Below are 19,500 nucleotides of genomic sequence, written 5' to 3' on the forward strand. Positions count from 1 at the left end.
ATGGGGTCTGTGGGACATGATCTGCGGGATGGGGTCTGTGGGATGGGGTCTGTGGGACATGATCTGCGGGATGGGGTCTGTGGGATGGGGTCTGCAGGAATGGGGTCCATGGCAGTGGGATCTGTGGGATGGGGCTCCTGCGAGCCCCTGACTGAAAACCTCGACTCAGATCTCTCCAAATCTCTCTGTTAAAGCCCTGGGAGGGCTGGGGCTGGCAAACAACACCAGGAGATTGGGCACAAAGTTGCCAGGCCTGGCTGCTGACCACCAGCCACCCCCACCAGCGTGCCCAGCCCGTTTCCTCCCCCCAGCTGCACACAACTGGCTGTGCTCCCTCCGTTCCTTTCCACCCTCATCCGTGCCTTGCTAAAGGAAAATCAATCCAATGAAAGGCAGTGACAGCCATTCCCGAGGCTGCGGGATCCGGGAGCGCAGACAGGCTGCCGATATTCCTGCCTGGAGCTGCTGTGCCCATGGTAGGCATGGAAATATCCACAGGGGCCGGTGTTTGGGGCTGTCCCATCCCTGGAGGTGTCCAAGGCCAGGCTGGACAGGGCTTGGAGCACCCTGGGACAGTGGGAAGTGTCCCTGCCCATGGAATGGGATGAGCTTTAAGGTCTCTTCCCACCAAACCATTCCAGGAATCCTCGTGGTGACAGCGGGGACCATCCCGAGAGGATTTTCCTTCCCCACCACAACACTTTGGGTCGCAACAAAACAAAATGGCAAAAACGGGGGAGGTTCGGGTTCCTTGGCCCTGCTCTCCCTGCCTCGGCACCCTCATTCCAGGCTCCCATTCCCGGTCTGGAGCAGCCCCGGGGCGGGGGCGGAGGGGCCAAGCCAAGCGTGTCCCTCTGCCCGGCGTGAATGGCTCGGGGCAGGCATTGTCACGGGTGAATTTTCTGAATGAGCAAATCCTCATTAAAAAATAATTAAAACAGCCCGGCAAGATTGGCTTAATTCCTTTCATTTTGACGGATGGTGTTTGGTTTGGATGATTTATGTGCCAGCTCTCCCGCTTTCATTGTCGGAACTCATGGGATTTCACCATTTTCTTCCTTCCACACCTCCTTGAGTCATGGGATTACAGCTGAACCTCAGCTTTTTCCCCCTTTTTTTTTTTGTTTTTTTCCAAGGACTATTATTTTTAAGGATGCATTCCAGGCTGGTGAAATAAACTTGAAAGGCTGACACCCAAATGAGTCAAAGCTCAGGAAGTGAGAAAAGAAAAAACTGAAGGAGGGAGAAATTGCTCGTTTCCTGCTCTGCGAGGGAGGGTGGAACCCCACGAGGTTGTTGGGGTGGTTGTGGAGGTGGTGGGGGCTGCAGGAACGGGATGGGACCTGTGGGAGTGGAGTCTGTGGGGTGGGATCTGCAGGAATGGGATCTGAAGCCGTGGGATCTGCAGGAATGGGGTTGGTGGGATGGGATCTGCAGGAATGGGGTCCATGGCAGTGGGATCTGCAGCACCCCCCTCCTCTTCCGCCCCATGGCTCCAGCAAACTTCACCTTTGCACATTTCAGAAGTCCCAATTTGCCAAACCCTGCCCTATAACTAAACCCATCCTCCTCACATGCCCCTGGCCACCACCTCCCCTCACCACCCTCATGACCCCGGCCAGGCCACGACCTCCTGGGAGCTGTGGGGACAAACTGGGTGGCCCCAGCTCTGTGGTAGGAGACGGGGCTGGAGGTGCCCAAACTTCCCTGAACCCCCTTCTCAGGGGAGCACAGGGCTGCTGCCAGCACCTGGAAAATGCCATTCACCCTTGGAAATGACCTTGGAAATGCCCTTGGCTTCTTCCCGGAGCTTTTGTCCCCCGGGATGCAGGTGGGGACTCTTTGAACCGTGCAAGAAAAGCTCCATCCCAAAGAAAATCGGCTCCCTCGCCGCTGCTGAATGGGGCCGGCCCCACCATCCCCGGCCCCTTTTGTCTCCCCTCCCTCTACCCCATCCCTCTGGCTCAGGCCCTGCAAGGCTTCAATGCCCCCTTTCACTCGGTGTTTGGCCCCAAACAAATTTGAGTGGCTCGAGAGGGGCTCGGGGAGTCGGTGCAGAGGTGCCTGGAAGGTGGAGTCCCTCCTCTGTGTAGCCCATGGCTTTTCGCCCTACATGAGTTCGGGAAAGCAATCACATAGGAATAAAAAGCCATAGACCACAGCAGAGGGCTTACCCTGGACAAGCCAGCAGTCTTTGGGAAAAGGGGAGGGAGAAGGGAAAGGAGAATGAGGGAAAAAAGTGACTCTTTGGGCTAAGTTGTCCTCCCTCCTTGTGACCAGCAGGAACTCAGCCCCAAAAACAGAGTGGGTTCCCCCACAACCCCAAAACCAGGATGAGTTCCCACCCCAAACCCCCCTCAGCGCCACGGGGTGGCTTCTCCTGGGTTACCCAGGGCTCAGGAAGGAGCAATCCCAGCCTGGAATGCTCCCCTCTCTCAGCAGGGAGCTGACCCCAGAGGAGCACCCCGCATCCTGGATGCTGTGAGGAGCTGGGATTGCAGGGACAGCTTAAAAGCCACGGTGCCATGGCCAGAATTAATTGCAGCGTGCCCCGGGAGCAGCCATGGAATGGTTGATTTCCCCTCACCCGGTGTCCTGGCCACGGCTCCACCTCATCCCCGTCAGCACCTGGCATCCTCTCATCTGTGCTGCTTCCCAGAATCCCAATGAACCCGACAAACCTGGAGTTAAAACCCAGGCGGCCGCTCTGGCTGCAAATGGAGCAGCACAAATTTCCACCTGCAGATCCAGCATCCTTCTCCGAGCAGGAGCTGCTGGAGCCCGCGGCATAAATCCCATTTTTGGGGAGAAGCACTCACCTTGGGGTGCAGCCGCAGCCTGCCGCGCAGCTCTTTGGAAAATCTGACCTGTAGGGCCACCAGGGGATTGCCCGGGGTGGCTGAGCAGGACCGGGATCTGAAGCCCGTGGTGGCCCCGCTGCCCCCAGAGCTCACCTGGCTGCAGGGGCGGCGGGTGCTCGGCCAGGTTCATCCAACAGAGCCGCCTTTGTGGGCTCAGACAAAGGCCCAAAGAAAGGTCGGGCTGCCAACCCTCCTCCCGCTCGCTTCCCCCGCCGCCGCTTCCCCCCTCGCCCCCCCGGGCCTTTTCGGGGGAGTTTCCGTCTCCGGACCCACAAAACAGGCGCTCGGGACAAGGGGATGCGTTTCAGGGGGCAGAAGCTCTGCCGAGAGCTGGACACGGCCCTGATTCTTCAGGAAAAGCCTCCCGGCACCTGGGGGAGCTCCTTGGGTGGCACCAGAGCTGCGCAGGTTGTCCCTGGGAATGCTCTGGCCTCCGCCTTTGCTCCCTCCCCCTGCCGGGACACGGCTCGGCTCGTTCATCAGCGGCTGTTAATTGCCAGGGGCTGATGAGGTCAGGGTGGGAGACTCCCCAGAATCCCTGGGAAATCCCGGTTCTCAAACGCCCCAGCCGCCAGGACGGGAGGCAGGGAGGGATTTTGCTGTGGTTTGCAGTAGAAAAGAGCACGACTTTGACCTACAAACCGAACTCCTGGAGCGCAGGGCGGCTCTGAACTGGCATTTTCCCAAGGTTTTCCCTCTTTTATTTCCCATGAATGGTGAGGGGAAAGGGCCACCGTGTCCCCCACCTGTGACACGGCCACAGTCCCCTCCAGCCCCTCCCCAGGACGGTGTCCCCTCCTGGTATCCCAAAACATGGAGCTATTCCAGAGCGTCACTTGATCCCAAAATTCCATCCTTGGGAGCAGGTGCTGCTCTGGGAAGAGCTTTTGGGAAAGCCCCCAGCTATGGGGTGCACGCCAGGAGCCCCACATGGATCCCTGCACCCACCCACCCCTAATCCCCATGGATCAGCCCTAATCCCCATGGATCAGCCCCAGTCCCATCGTGCGGGGGGCGAGTCTGTCAATTTGTCCTTCGCGGCTCTTTGGGACGTGGCCCTGTGGCACCCAAGGCCTTCCCACGGAGGTGGCACCTGGCAGGGCACAGGCTGCTGTCCCCAGCACGGCAGCGCGAGGACACGTGTCCATCCCAGCGCCACCATCCCCTCTCCACGCCGCAGGGACCCCAGGACTGCCCGGAGCCGCCGGCCGAGCGCGCTGAGCTCACCTTTGGCAGAGTGGCACCGTCTCCGCGGGAAGGGCCCGGTGCCAGCGGGGACAGGGTTGGCATGGCGGGGACAGGGCTGGCATCACCGTCCTCTCCTTCCCCCGGTCCCCGCGGGGATGCCCGGGGCTGGGGGTGCCCAGCGCTGCTTGGGGGGGGGGGGGGGGGGTCACCCCGCTGCTCTGAGGCTCTTTTGGACCCCCCAACCTTTCTCTTGTTGCCACCGCAGCACCCCCGAGCTGCGCGGGCACATGGCTGGGGTGGTTGTGCCGCGAGGGGCTGGGAGCGGAGGGAGGGAGGGAAGCGGGGAAGGAGGGAGGGAGAGAGGGAGGGAGGGAGCGGGGTCAGGTATTTCTCCATCCCTGGCTCCGGAGGGCCGCTAACAAAGGCGCTATTGAACTGCAGCCGCTCTGGTCTGTGAAGCAGAAACCTCTTGTATCTGCTCCGGTGCTTTGATCTCCCTCCCCCGGTGGGATGGGCATTACTCATGTCCTGCTGCTCGGGCACCGCTGCCAGCGCGGCACGGCGGGGACAAACCCCCGCTCGTCACCGCGGCGTCGGGAAATGTCCCGCCGGCATCACGCACCCGGCGCTCACCCCACTCCTGTCCTCCCTCTCTGCCTTTCCTCTGCAACCGCCCCCCAAACCCCTCCATCCTCGCAGATCCCAAACTTTCGGGGGTCGGCGCGGTGCTCAGCCGAGCGTAGGGGCGGGAGGAGCCGCGCTCTGCGCCGCGCATTCCTCTCCTGTAATTAAAGCCGGTGCGCTGGGTGGAGGGGGAATTTCCCAAAGGGTTTTACTGGCGTGTGGACAAGGGTCAGACAATGAGAACATTTGACAGGGTGCCCAAATCCGCTGTATCTTGGATACGCTCAAAGCCTCCCCCGTGCTCCTCGTCCCAGGCGCTCCTTTGGGGGAGGTGGGGGAGGTTGGGGCAGGTTCGGAGGTGGCGACGGCGCGGGGGGGAGCTTGGGGACTCTCACAAAAACCCCGCAGCTTTCAACCCAGCCAGGCTGCCCCAAAAATGCCAATGCTTGAACAGCACAAGCTCTGGAACCACACTCCCGGCGGGATGCGCCTGGAAGTCCTGGGAAGAGGCATCAAACGCACCTTGGAGACTCTCAGCGCTCGGATCGGTGCTTTAAAAAGTGCTCTGCTGCCTTCAGCAGGTCCCTGCCTCTCTCCCTGCGGATCCAGGGGCACTGGGGGCTTATCCCGGTTTTGCCAGTCCCATGGGATGCTCTGACAACCTGCCCAGAAACCATCCCAGTTTCCCAAAAGCGCTCGAGTGCCTTTGGAAATCTCACTCCCTCCTGCCTCTCCAGCTCATTTGCAGAAATCCTGGCAGCTCCCACAGCACCCAGAGGGGCTCGTGTGGGAATCGCCTCTGGAGCAGGGAGGCCCCTGGGGTGACCATACGGCAGCACCCAAAATGAGGGCACCCGGAATTAGAACATGGGAGGGATCCTCCATGGAGCCAAGGGCTCCCAGCACCATTCCCGAGGCGCATTCCTGCTTTTCCCAGCTCCCGGGTGTGGGGAGAGCCCGGGACATGTGCAGAGCCTGTTTGTGTCCCCGCCGTGGGGTGGACACAAATAAAACCCCCCGAGAACTGGGATGGACAGATGGACAGACAGATGGATGGACACTCCAGAGCAGAGCCAGGAACATCGTGTTTTCCACAGAGATCCACACCAGTTGCATCCCCATGGAGGCAGACTCAGCCTCTCTTTTGGGGGATCAGCTGCAGCTCCCCCTCCCCAGGCCCAAACCGGCTCGTGCCCCATCAGGCCCTGATTCCTGGTGGATTTTTAAACATCAACCCTCAGAATTTTGGGGAGTTTGGGAGTCAGAATTTGGGCAACGATCCATTTGCAAACTGTCTTGCCAAGTGGCTCCAGCACAGCCAGATTAGATCTCCTAATCACATTTCCGAGGCGCCCGGGATCATGGATTGGGGATTTAGAGAATATTCGTCATTGTAACAATGTCATTTCCCAGCCCTTACCTCGTTCTCCGAGTCATTATGCCCGGACTTTATGGCTTCATGGGAACATCTCCCAAGGAAAAGGGAGGCTCCGGAACATTTGTGGTGCAGCTGAAGGTGCGCCGGTTGTCTGTCACCTGCGCATCCCATGGACGGGGTGATTCCGGGGTTATTTATGGGTTTTAATCAGCTTCCTCATCACCACCTGATTTTCTACTGAAAGCTGCTTGAACAGAACCCAAATCTTTGCAGAATTCCTGATAAATCTTCCAGGAATAAAAAGCAGGGAGGGGAGGGACCAGGGAAGCTGAGGAACGGCCCAGATCCTGCAAAGCTCGGGAGAGCAGAGCTCCCCTGCTTCCCTGCGGAGCTGAGGGTGAGACCACAGCATCTCCAACACCTTTATGGAGGCATTCCAGGGAAATGAGCTCCATAAATCTCTGTTTGCAGCCACAGCAGCCACGGCAGCAGCGCAGGCAGAGCTGCAGCATCACAGGCAGAGCCCGGCTCCCTTCCCCGGGATGCAGCCATGGAAAACCACTTTGGGAAGGGCCAAACTGCTCCTGGTTTTCCAGGTGCACACACAGCCACGGGCTCCTTCCAGGGCACAGAATCCAGTGTGGAACTGCTCCGGTTTGTTTGGAGGAGGGAAAAGAGATCTTTCATTCCTGACTGCTTTTGCACTTCGCTTCATTCCCGTTGGGATGCTCCTGCCCACCCCTCTCCAGGAGCGCAGGTGTTGCCCCCTGGCAGCCCAGGAGATGTTTCCCTTTTCCAGTGGGCATTCCAGGCTTTCCCTGAATTGGATTTGTGTATGAAAAGTGGGGCTGGAGAGGTGCTGAGGGGACAGCGCTGTCCCCACACCGGGCAGTCCCACGGGATTGGCTTTTCCATGGGTGCCCGAGGTTGCAGGAATGTTCCCCCTGGGACAGTTTTGGGCCAGGAGGGATATTTTGTGTCTCCAGTTCGTTTGTGCCACTCAGCTTCAGGCACAACACCAGCCTGGAGGAGCTGCAACCTCTCCTTCCCACTTTTCCATCTGGAGCAGCACGCCGCTTCCAGCCCTCCTTCCCTCTCCCCCAAACGACTATTTTAGGTGACGGGAAATGCAGCGAAAGGTTTTTCTTTGTACCGAGCAAAGTATCCTCCAACCCTAAATGATTTCGTTTCTCAGCTTGCTGGGATAATTCAGGGTAAATTCATTTCTGTTTGACCCCTCGGTGCTCTGCAAACCAACAAATCCATCCTGAGCAGGGAACCGACCCTTGGAGAGGCCCCAGGATCCCAAAATCGTGACTTGTGTGCCCCAGGTCACAGCCCAAATCCCTCTGCTCAGCCCCACTGCCCTTTGCAGATTACCGATTCCTCTGGATTTATTTCCAGGTGGAAGGATGGGAGAGGCAGAGAGGGAAGGGACGAGATAATGACCCAGATCTGCTCCTGCTCCCTCACCATCAATTTTTCCATGGAGCCCATTAGGAGACGGCAACAGCAGCTTGGGAATCCAGGTAAGGCCCTCGCTAACAAGATCCTCCTGGGCCTTTTAGCACCTTCCTGGTCACAGATATCTCAGCTCCTGCAGCCCCAGCTGTAATTAAGTCTGGGCTGCAAGGCAGGAGATGCTGCAGGAGCTGGGGGGGAATCTGTCTCGATTTGCTGGAGCAGCTGCAGGGCTGGTGAGGGATGGTTTGGATCAGGCAGGGATTGGAGCTTGATGGCCTGGATCTGGATCAGGCTCAGTGGCTTGGATCAGGTAGGGATGGGGGACTGATGGTCTGGTTCCATCAGTTGTGGCGAGCCAGTGGTCTGGATCTGGCAGGGATGGGGGGTCAGTGGTCTGGATCTGGATCAGGCTCGATGGTCTGGCCCTGGCAGGGATGAGGGGTCGATGGTCTGGTTCCATCAGGGATGAGGGGTTGGTGGTCTGGTTCCATCGGGGATGAGGGGTTGATGGCCTGGCCCTGGCAGGAATGGGGGAGCTGCCCCTGAGCCACCCTGGGTGCTTCAGGGGCTGGTCCCTGGTGAGGGATCCCTCGTTCTCCAAGTCATGATGACTTTTTGCCTTTATAGGAACATCTCCCATGGAAAAGGGAGGCTCCAGAACCTTTCTTGCACTGGTGCTCTGGACAGCTGAAGTGGCAGAGGGTGTCAAGCCTCACGCAGCTTTTCCTGCTCTCCCAGGGTTTGAGAGACCCTGTCTGGGTGCTGAGGGGCCAGGTTTGCTCTGGGTTTGGGGTTTCAGGGTTGTGCTGAGCAAAGGGAAGGTCCTGACAGCCGAGCTCAGGCTGACCCCAGGTCTTGGGCAGCTCAGTGCAACAGGCAAGGGATGCGTGTAGGAAATGTGGGACTGGAATGAGGCAGCACATGGAGTAGCCCCTGGAGAGGGAGCAGGGCCATCCTAGAGGCTGTTGGGCAGCCGGAGTGCTGGGAGCATCTTCCGTGTTGGGTCCAAGGGGAGGCAGATGTGGGGCCACTGCTGGCCCCGTTGCTCCCTGTTATTCCCTGTTATTCCCCGTTATTCCCTGTTCTACCCCGTTATTCCCTGTTGCTCCCTATTGTACCCCGTTGCTCCCTGTCCCCAGCTATTCCTCCTGTTCTGCTGACTCGTGACACAACGTGGCACCTCTCAGCACGAGCAGGAATTCACCTGGAGCCGGTGACCCTTTCCCGCTCTGGAGCCGGTCCCTTCCCTACTCGCCCCACCCTGGGCAGGGCACTGGGGGCTCACTGTCCCCTCCCAAGGGACAGCCACACCTGCAGCGTGGCCCAGCCCCACGGGGACACGCACAGGGGCAGTGTGAGGGTGTCCCACCCCTGTCCCGGAGCCTGCTGTCCCTGCCTGGAGCCAGCCCAGCCCTGCTCCCACCCAGCCCTGCTGCTGCTGCAGGTCTGCCACTGCTCCCTGGGGACACACAAAAACCAGGAGGGGACATTGTCTGAGCCCCTCTGGGCACTCCCAGCCCGCTCATCGGAGAGGGGCCCAGGGCTTCTGTCCCCCTCCCCTCTCCTCAGTGGCACTGGAGCTGCTGGCAGGGAAAAAATCCTCATTTTCCTGAGCGGGTCTTGCAGTCCAGACGCGTGAGAGCACCGGGCACCGCCACACCACATGCACAGAGCCCCCACACCAGCCCCCAAATCCCTGCACGAGCCACTGGGACCCATCTGGGCTACCCAGACCTCTCAGGACCCCCTCGTTTTCGGCACCACAACACACCTGAACGAACAGCAGCAATCAGGTGACACCAAAATCGCGGCAATTCCTCTCTCCAAGTCCTTAATCTGCTTTCTTCTGGCTGACATCACCGCTCAGGTTGATACACGAGCTGCTTCCCTTATCTTTCTTTGGGATTACCTCATCGGAGAGGACCCGGAGAGCCTCCCTCTCCCTCTCCCTCTCCCAGCTTGGGGCTTGGAGCTGCAAGTTTGCAGCCGGAGGAAGGAATCGCTGGGATGCGGCTCCAGCAGCACCCCCAGCCCTGCCGGCCACTTCCTCCCGCATCCTTCCAGGATCCGGGGATATCCAGCCAGGCGCAGGCAGCGGCAGATCGGCTCTCTGCCCTTCAGAAAGCAAGACGCACCTTCTGCAGCAGGCAGAGGCTCCGTGGGGTTTGTTCCCGCTATAAACAATGCCAAAGTGTTCGCACGCACGCAGAGCCCAGTCCTGCGAACCCCCCGCCTCACCTGGGAGAGACGAAAAACTTAAAACGTAAATTCGGGTACGGGAACACCCATTCCAGCCCCGGCGGAACCCAACCGTTAACGAGCTCACGTGTAATTAACTGATAACTGCCTTAACATGTGTTGCATGTAATTCTCTGTCAACATAAATAATGGGGATGTAGCATGAATATACACACACACCTCACAGATATTCACACAGAGATGAATTTTCACCAGCTCGGGATTATTCTCACCCAAAACAAAGCCAATTTAATTTTTCCCCAAGCTCACCAGCTACCTCCACAAGAACAGAGCCGCAGCAAGCCACAGCCACCCTTCGGCTACAACACCGCCAGGAGAATTAAATCCATATATTCCCACGTTCTCGGCACAGACTGAGGGCTCGGATCGCTTTGGGATGCTCCAGGCTGGCATCCCCGGGGATGCTGCCCAGGAAAGGCAGCCGGGAGCGGGGGGATGCAGGTGCCTGCGGGTGCTCCGCGTGTGCTCAGCGCCGATCCCACCGCGGGCTGAGCGTTCCCCCGGTGCCCCCACTCGCCCTCACGCACGCAACTCCTGCAGGCAACGCTCCAGACAAAGAAAGCGAGAGAAAAAAACGCCGTCTTACTTTTTTTCCTCCTTTTTTTTTTCTCCTGCTTTTCTTCCCCCCTCCTCTCTCCTCCCGCAGCCTCACTCGCGGGACTCCAGCGATTCTTTTTTTTTGGGGGGGGGGATCCTGCAAAGCAACTTCAGGAGGCGCCGGGCGCTGCTCGGAGCCGAGCGGAGGCACCGGGGAGAGCTCGGCCGGCGGAGAAGAGAAGGAACAAAAGCCCCGGCGCTGCCCGAGCGGTGCTGAATAGGTGTCTTCCTAATTGTAAAGGGGATTGTGAGGCTGTGTGTGGCTGCGGGGCGGGAGGGGGCGGGTGAAGGGGCGATGGGGAGAGGCCTCCCTCCCTCCCACCCGGCTGGGGCCGGGCCGCCCGCAACCCCGAGCCGAGCTGGTGCATAAATTATCTCCTGGCTCTCCATCTCTCGCCGCCGGAGCCGCGCATCCCCGGCAGTTTCCCATTCCCCGCACGGCCGATGCGGTACCCGGGGCACGGACCCCGCTGCCCCCCGCCCCGGGCAGCGATGCCGCCTCTCCTCGTCTCTCCCCGGCTCTCCCGGCTCTCCACGGCTCTCCCGTCTCTTCCCGGCTCGCCTCTCTCCCGCTTTCCTCCTTCCTGCTTTGTCTCCGGCCCCGTCTCGCAGCCGAGCAGACACAAAAGAGCCTCTGACCTGGGGGGAGAAATCCCCTTTTCCGGGAAAAAAAAGCCCACCCGAGGTCTCCGGTGCGCGCTTTGAGCAGGCAGGGGAATTAAAAATAGCTGGGCTAGCTCGGAATCGGAGGCAGCATTCCTCCCCTAATGAGTCTAATTAGTGGGGTGAGGATGGAAGCGGCTTTCCCTGCTCCTTTCCCTGTCTGCAAGCACTGCCCGCGCTCTTCCAGGGGCTTTTGGGGGAAAACGGCGTTTTCCCACTTCCAGGAGCTGCTGGGGCAGGAGCTGTCCCTGGGTGCAGCTCTCGACCTACGCCTCAGCTGCCTTAAGCACCTCCGTCTCCAACCAGAGGGGTTCAGACAGGATTAAACCCCAAACGCGCATCCCGAGTCCTCCGGGGCTTGGCAAAGCAAAGACAAGTCGGATTTGGGACCTTTTTTTTTTTTGGTTGTTCCTTTCCGCGGCTCGTTGCTGTCCCTGCACCTCAGCTCTCCCAAATCCCGGGCTGTCAGTGGAACAACGAGGGATTCAGTCGGGATTTAGCCGGGCTCGGGAGCCAGATCCTCCTCCCGTGGCAGCGCCCGAGCCGCCTGAGCACGGCATTACCTCACCCCGAGCCGGGACAGCGGGTGCGGGGCTGCTCTGCCCTGGGGACACGGGAGGTCCCCGGAGGGGGGCAAGGACCCCTCCTGCTCTCTGCCCTCTCAATAACTCCAAAAATCCAAATTTTAGCCATTAATTTTGGCTGCAAGGGTGTGGGTGAGGCGCGGAATGGGGTGAGGATGGAGCAGGGTCCATCCTGCGCATCCTTCCCCTAAACAGGGATGGCACAACTGATGAATCCCCCTTGATGTGCTGGGCAGCTCATTAACTGATGGGCCTAATGAGCTGCTGGGGTTGTCCAACAAGCCAGGAGCATTGGGACTGAGGGGGACAATGTTGGATGTGGGCACGGGATTGCCGGAGCAGGAAGTCCAGGCAGGCCAGGAGCGGTCAGGGAGGGCTGAGCCGTCTCCCAGCATCTGCTCCGCTCTGACATTGTGCTCACTTGGGCTTTTTTTTAATTGTCTTGATGTCCCTCATTTGCATAATCCCCCATAATGCAGCGCAGCAGGACTTTTGCTCTGAGCTAATAAATAGACGACAAAAATAAATGTGTCATGTAAGATTTGCTTCCATTCCTTGCCTTTGTGAGGGAGCTTTCACCAAGGAATGACGCCGGCGGCGTTGATCTCACAGGAACTGTCAGCCTGGCCTGCCACGAGCAGCGACTTCCCCTCGCTCCGGGTGCTCAACTTTGCCAGATGTTTTCAGCCGAACTCGCCAGCGAGCAGCAGGAAAAGGTGGCTGTGGAAAGCCGGCACGCGCTCCTGGAGACCCGGGGATTGCCCCCAAAGCTCTTCCCCCAAATCACCCCACCCCAAAAATGTCCCCCAGGCCGCCAAAATGTTCGTTGTTGTGATTTTGCATCCCGTGATGGGCAGGCAGGTGCCTGCGGTGCCTCATTCTTGGGGTATTTAATTCAGAATTACGGGGCGCTGTGGTTTCCTCTCCTCTCCGGAGCCGTGCCCAGCTCTCCTCTCACGGCGGTGATGAATTACTGATGAAATTCGTTCCCTGAGCTGAGGAAAAGGAGTAATTGCTGTGCCATGAATATCCAAGTGGGCTCACGAGGCCGGGAAAGCGCCGTGTGTTTGCTGCAGGAGGATTTCCCCCTTGGTTTGACAAGAATTTATTCGTCCTTTTCCAAGAATTTGGCAGGATGGAGCTCGGGATGTTGCTGGGAACAGCAGAGATCCCTTAGCAGGCTCCGAGTGTCAAAACACGGTTTTAGAAGAAGTTGGCTGGGTGTTTTCCCAGGATGGAGCTCGGCTGGAAGTGCGGGAGCTGCGGGAGGATCCCTGGGCTCCAGAGGATCCCTGGAATGCCAGGCCTGTGAAGAGATTTCGATCTGATGGAGCGATGAGACTCCTCAGATTCCTGGAGGTGTATCAGGGATGTTTCCTTTGAAATTCCTCGGGATTTCACACCTCGTGCATTCCAGGAGCTGGGTTTTTTCCTCTTTCTTCCCCCAGCCCTGTGATCCTGGAGGATTCTCAGCTCTGACCTAAGAACACTTCAGCATTTCCCACTCTTTTGTTTGCTGAGAAAAGCCTGAAAACACCAGTCCTGAAGGGTAAATGCCACAAGAGAAATAAAAACCTGATCGTAGGTGAAGTTCCTTTTTCTCTTTTAAACCCTGACCATTTTAACTCATTTTTATGGCTGTCCATAACACGACTCTGGAGTGGGAGAGCTCTCCACCCTGGGAAAAGAAATTCCATCCACAACAACTCCTCTCCCAGCTCATCCCAGCAGCGACATCTTCACCCCAATGGTCTGGACCAGCCCCTGAGCACCAGATCCATGCACTGGGATGAGAGACTGGAGCGCTGGGAGCTGGGAAGGCAGAGATCCATGAGGGTGGAAAGAAGGGAGAACCAGCGGGAGCGAGATGAGGCGCAGGAGCGAGGGATGGACGGCTGTGGAGTCTCCCTCCAGGATGCAGCGAATAATTTCCCTTTTCCCCACAGCACCAGGGCGAGAGGACGGGATCATCCGTCTTCATTACATCCCTGGAATAGGCTCTGTCAGGTTCCGCTGTAAAACCAATCAATATTCCCTTGGCCTGGCTGCCCACAGCTCCCGCCAGGCCGGGAGGAGCTGCACAACCAGGGCGGGCACGGGACATGCCAGGCACCACTTTGGGTCCCCAGGGGGCTGAGGGGACACAGACACACCCAATTATTGCCCCGGGCTGTCCACACACCCTTGGGTTTTGAAAGGAGTTCACGCTTTTTCTCATCCGGCTCCCCGGGGGTTTTCCTTTTCCTTTGCCATCAAATCTGCAGGCAACAGAACAAATCTCCTGCCGCAAAACCCCGCAGGAAGGAGTTGTTCAGGGAACAAAAAATCACCCAGGAAAGCCTTCTTTGCCCAGTTGCAGTCACACAACCCCGCTCCGATTGCAAAGCCAGCTCCAATCAGAGCTCCCACACAGAGCAAGGCACCTGCAGGGGAGCTCCAGGGATCAGCCCTTCCCAGGCCAGCAGCATTCCCACTGTCCGGTTGCTCCTGAGAACCACCAGAGAGAGGACAGACCCTGGAATGGGAGACCCTCAGGGCAGACACGTCCCTGACCACCACACCTTTGGACATGGAATTTGGATTTGGGGTCTTTGGGTTTTACCGGGAGATGCTGGAAGCAATCACAACTGGGGGTGCCTGGTTGGGGCAACCGCCCGGCAGCAGGCAGCCCTCAAAGCGACCTCAGGCCTGGCATGACCCCTCCATGCCCACCCTGCAGACCTTTCCCGGGGTGGGAACGGGGCTCTGGTGATCCCCCCTGCCCTGGGAAGCTCCCCCAGGGCCGTTTCCATGCCTCGTGCCTGGGCTCCTGCTGCAACAAAAGTCTCTCAGCAGGCGAGACAAGCCTCATCCATCTCGCTCCCAACCCGGCCACGCAACTAAAAATAAGCCAATAAAGGAGCAATCACCTCGGAGCGGCAGCGGCAGCTCCTCTATCAGAGCAAGGAGGGCTGCGGCAGCTGCGGCAGCTGCTCCCAGCTCCGCGGCCAGCCAGGACCCCCAGAGCCCCCTGCCCCTCTCTGCTGTGCTGTGCCAGCAGTGCCAGCACCTGCTGCTGCCCCACAGCCCCGGCTCTGCCTCGCTGGGCTTGTCCAGGGTGCTCCTGGTTGTCCCAGGGCACCTCTGAGAGTGCTGGCAGGAGGTGGGGACAGCTCCGAGCTCCCGGCGCTGCTGGGAGCAGGAGAGGGGCTCCCCTGACAGAGGAGAAGTTTAGAGTGGATACAGGGAAGGAACTGTGCCCTGTGAGGGTGGCACAGGGTGCCCAGAGCAGCTGTGGCTGCCCCTGGATCCCTGGAAGTGTCCAAGGCCAGGTTGGACAGGGTTTGGAGGAGCCTGGGATAGGGGAAGGTGAGGGAGGTGGAACTGGATGAGCTTTAAGGTCCCTTCCCACCCAAACCAGTCTGGGATTCCGGGATCATGGCAGGGTTTGGGTGACCACCCCAAACCCTTTCTGCGGACAACAGCGAATAACTCAAACACCCCAGCCCTGTGTGTGGATCAACTTCTGCGGGGTGAGGACCCCAATTTGGGACAACACTCCCACCCCTCCTTTCTCTCAGCTTTTAATGAACGATCTGTTCAAGTTCTGCTCCTCTCCACTGTCCCAGCAGCTGAATTGTGACTCTGGGGACCCCGATCCCGGTGGTGCCGCGTCCCTGCCCCTGCAGCTGCCGGCCCTGGGGCAGCTCCAGCCTGGCGGGACGCGCTGGGCGTTTGCCTCCGTTCGCGCTCGTTTGTCATGGAGATCTCCTGGCATTTTTTAAAGGGGAGATGAATTTCGGGGAGCTCTGAGCTCCGATTTCCCCGGGGCAATGGCTCTGCCGGGCCGCGCGCAGCGGAGCCGCGCTCCCGTCCTCCCGCTGCTCCTGATGGAATTTGATTCCGCGCTGCCAAATCTGCAGGGCTGCGAACACATTCCCGCTCCTGATTAATGGGAGTAATTTCTGCTTGAAAGAAGGTTTGAAATGAGCAGCCGAGGGGAAGCGAACGCTGAGGGTTCCCCCCAGTCCCCCCCTCCCCCGGCGCTCGCTGCTGTTTGCATTTCCCAGCTCGGGGATGGGCGAGCAGCTGAACAGACTCGCTGGCCCCGTTTCAGCGCGGCAGAAGGTGTGGGAGGCAGGGGGGCTGCGGGGATGGGCAGGGGGACGAGCCAGGGGACCCCCAGGACCTCGGGCCGGACGGGGAAGGGACCCCCGGGCCCACGGAGCCCGGCCCGGCTCAGCCGCACCGGAGGAAAAGGGGACACACGGGGGGGACACCGGGGGAGACACGGAGGGGACACGGAGGGACGCGGGGGAATACGGGGGGACACAGGGGGGACACGGAGGGACACGGGGGGACACGGGGGGCCTGTGCGGGGGGTTGAGGGGCACCAGGGGGCTGCACGTGGGCGGCCGGTGGGTCTAAAGGTGAGGGAAAAGAGGGGTCCCGCCTGGGGGTACCCCGGCTGCGGGGTCGGGGGTGTCGCGACCCCCCGTGAGCTCAGCCAGGGCTCAGCCCTCCTGTCCCCAGCCTGGGGTCACACTCCTGGGGTGTTCCCATCCCTGTCCTTCCCTCCCGCCCCACCGTTGTAGCCCCAGGAATCACGGGAGCTTTCCCCCGTCCCCTCCGTCGTCTCCCTGAGGAGCAGCGGTGGCTCCGCATCTCCTTTTCAATTTATTTTTATAAGGAAGGGGAAAGAGAGAGAGGGAGAGGGAGAGGGAGTCACATCCTAATCTGGCAAAATGTCAGGGAGTGATTCAGAGAAGAGGAGAGCGGCAGAGAGAGGCAGCCCACACAGGAGACTTGTTTCTGATTTCCAAATGTCAGCATGTCCTTTAATTAAATGCTGATTAACAGGGGACGTGCTCCCCTGCGCCGGAGCCGGGGCTGCTGCTGCTGCAAGCCGCGGCTCCACGGAGAGGCCGGGCACCGCTGCAGCTCTGCCAGCCCCGGGATGAGCTCCTGGCAGTCCTGGAGAGCCGTGGGAGCCGAGCCAGGCTGTGCTCGAGTCCCCGCTCCTTGTCCTGTCCCCGAGCTGGGACCCAGCCCGTGATTTTTGTCCCCATGTGAAGCTGCAGCGGGTGCAGCTGAGTGAATCTGGATGCAAACCCTGAGGTGGATGCTCTTGCTTTAGTTTGAGCAGCTCTTTCCTTCCTCAGCTCTCCCTGGGCACTCCAGCCAAGCTGCAAAAATGTTACTGGATTTGGGATCTCTGGGAACAACCTGTGTCCCTCGGCATGATCGGCTTCGATGCTGCTCTTTGTCCTCTCGGGCTGCCTGGGCTTTGAGCTCGGTGGGAGGGTGATCCTTGAGGGAAGGAGGGCTGGGCTGGGCCCTGGGGGTGTCCTGGGGGTGACAAACCCTCGCTGACCCCTGGAAGTGGGGAGTAGCTCCCTACGGACAGAGCCAGGCCGGGCAGTGTCCCGCTGCCTCAGTCCTGGCTGCTGTTCCCGAGCCCCAGGGGTTGATGGAGGTGGGATTGGGGATGGAGGTGGGATTGGGCATGGAGCAGGTGGGTCTGGGCAGCACCTGTGCCTCACTCCATGTTCCCACTGCCATTCCTGGCCTGGCAATTGCTTTGCTGTGTCTGGATTCTCCTGGGGAACTTCACCAAGTGCCCTGGGATGGGTGATTCCCAATCCCGGCCCTGCCCGGCCCTTTGGGATGGCTCAGGATGGTTTTATAAGGCTTGGGGCAGCCCCACACGAGGTTTATGGGACAAGAGAGGAACGTTCTGCTCTGCACCCCTGGCTGGCCACGGAAGTGCTCCCGAGAGGACAAAAGCTCTCCAGGCTGCACAGGAACTGGGGCAGGTCCTCTGCGGACCTGTGTCACACGGAGCCACTCGCACAAAGCTGCCAGGGAGGTGACAGGGCTGAGGCCACACGCCAGACAAGGCTAAATCTGAAACGGGCTGTAATTAAAATCAAGATTTCGGTGCCAAAACGGAGAGGAAAAGCTTTCCATGGTCATCCTGCCACGTCCACAGCTCTGCCTGCTCCGCACATCCCTCCCAGTGCCACTGGAGGTCCTCTCTCCCTTTTTGTGTCACCTTGGGGGGTGTGAGACGGGGTGACCAGGGGCCCTGCGTGTCCCCTGCCCCGTTCCCAGTGCCATGCGCAGATCTCTGTGTGCCCCATGTCCCTGTTTCCTGTGTCACAGGGCTCTGAGTGTCCCATGTCCCTGTTCCCTGTGTCACAGGGCTCTGGGTGTCCCTGTTTCCTGTGTCACAGGGCTCTGGGTGTCCCCTGTCGCCGTTGCCGGTGCCATGTGCAGCTCACAGCAACAAGTGCTCCCTCTCCAAACTCCCGCGGCGACGCTGCCTATTCCCAAGCGCCACCTGATGGCATCAGCCCCAGGAAGGATTTGTTGGACAACATTTGCACAGACACAGACACAGGAATCAGCTCCGAGGGTGGAAATGGGGAATGGGGGCGCCGAGGGCAGCCCTGGCCCAGCACCTGCCCCGCTCCCGTCCGGAGCAAAGCCGGGTGCAGGGAGTGCACAGCCGGCTCCTCTCTTCTTCCCAAGAACACAAAAGTTCTTCCAAGCTCCCCAGCAGACAGATTCTCCTGCAGGATCCCCACAGCTCCCCTGTTTCCCCTTGACAGGCCTGAGAAAACAGCTCCGGGAGAGCAAATGACACCGAAATCCCCGGAGCAGCAAGCCCCAAACACCTCCCACGGGGAAACGAGAGAGGAGCCACTTTCCTCTGCCACCAGACATGGGGTTTGTCGCACCAGTGTCACCTCCGCCTCCCTCTGGTGCCTCCCAGCTGCGTGTTGGGACCCTCCAAGCGGGAGTTTGGATACGCTGCAGCTGAAGGAGAGGAGCTCCCCCAGCACAGCGAAGAGCTTTGCACAACCAGGAACAGAGCCAGGCTTCTGCCTGCCCCTTCCCCAAACCGCTCCAGGGCAGGGGACACAGGTGACATTAACCAGCGCTGGGTCAGGGTCCTCTTTGAGCGTTAAACCCTCGGAGAGGGGAGTTTAACTCCGCCGTGCCCCCGTTTCACCGCTGCCCCTCCCCGGCGAGTGCCAGACACGTGTCAGGGAGAAGCTCCCGTTTGGGGCAGCCCCTGGATCCTCCCGTGAGCTGAGCAGGGCTCCCAGGGACGGGATCACCAGCTGGGATCCCTGGAATGAGCCAACCTGGCCGTGCCTGGCTCCCCAGAGATGGATTCACCAGCCGGGATCTCTGGAATGAACCAACCTGGCCGTGCCCCGGCTCCGGAGCCCACCCAGCCGGCGGAGACCACCCATCCCTGCTGCTCTCCCCATTCCCGATTTTGTCACACTCAGGGAGCACCGAGACCCCGCAAAATGAAGGCTCCCAGATGGAGAGACCGCAGCAAAGTGTCGGTGCTGGGAGGGACGGGGAGAGCACGCCGGAGGAGGGGAGGTGGCGGCGCTGGGGAAGGGGGGGGATGAATCATTCCGAGGGAGCCAGATTTCCATGATTCCCCCTGCCGGAAAATTAAAGTCTGCTCCGAGTCTGCATCCCAAATGTGATTGCTCTGGGCTCCCTGCCTCGGAAGGCACGTACCTGTCTCAGCAGCCGGCCCTGGCGGGCTCAGGGTCCATGCTGGCTACCTGGCAGCGGGCTCTGCCTTCTGTTCCCGCTGAGCAGCATCTCTGCTCTGCACACCGAGGGAGTTAAAAGCTGCAACTTAAGGGCTCGAGGGGGGGTGGAGGTGGACGCACCCGCTGAGCATGAAAAGCAGCCATTGGCTCTGCCTCGCCGGCTGCTCTGCCGCTGGGTTGGGCTGAACATGTGTCATCCTTCCCCTCGGCTCCCCTCGGCTCCCGGGCGCTGGCCGGGCCCCCTCGGGGCCGGCGAGGCGGAGAAGGAGGCGCGGGGTTGAGGGGGGTGACCCTGGGGAAAGAGGCGCGGGGTGAGG

The 19,500-nt window shown here is 59.9% G+C and overlaps 1 long non-coding RNA gene across 4 annotated transcripts in view; it reads right to left on the minus strand.

The window, feature by feature from the left end:
• Window positions 1-19,241, minus strand: part of LOC121657689 — a 26,675-nt gene extending 7,434 nt beyond the window's left edge. The window contains exon 1 of one of the 4 annotated variants that reach the window (XR_006013682.1): window positions 19,146-19,241. This is a non-coding gene — a long non-coding RNA (uncharacterized LOC121657689). Of the gene's footprint in view, window positions 1-2,819; window positions 3,014-4,088; window positions 4,411-10,360; window positions 10,402-19,145 lie in introns of those variants that run through there. The other 3 variants (XR_006013684.1, XR_006013681.1, XR_006013683.1) reach the window with 3 other exon arrangements.
• Window positions 19,242-19,500: the final 259 nt, after the last annotated feature.

This window comes from Corvus kubaryi, unplaced genomic scaffold (assembly GCF_017639235.1).
Source record: "Corvus kubaryi isolate FWS band 111438036 unplaced genomic scaffold, C.kubaryi_AGA036_p1.0 split1-37355, whole genome shotgun sequence".
Taxonomy (NCBI): Eukaryota; Metazoa; Chordata; class Aves; order Passeriformes; family Corvidae; genus Corvus; species Corvus kubaryi.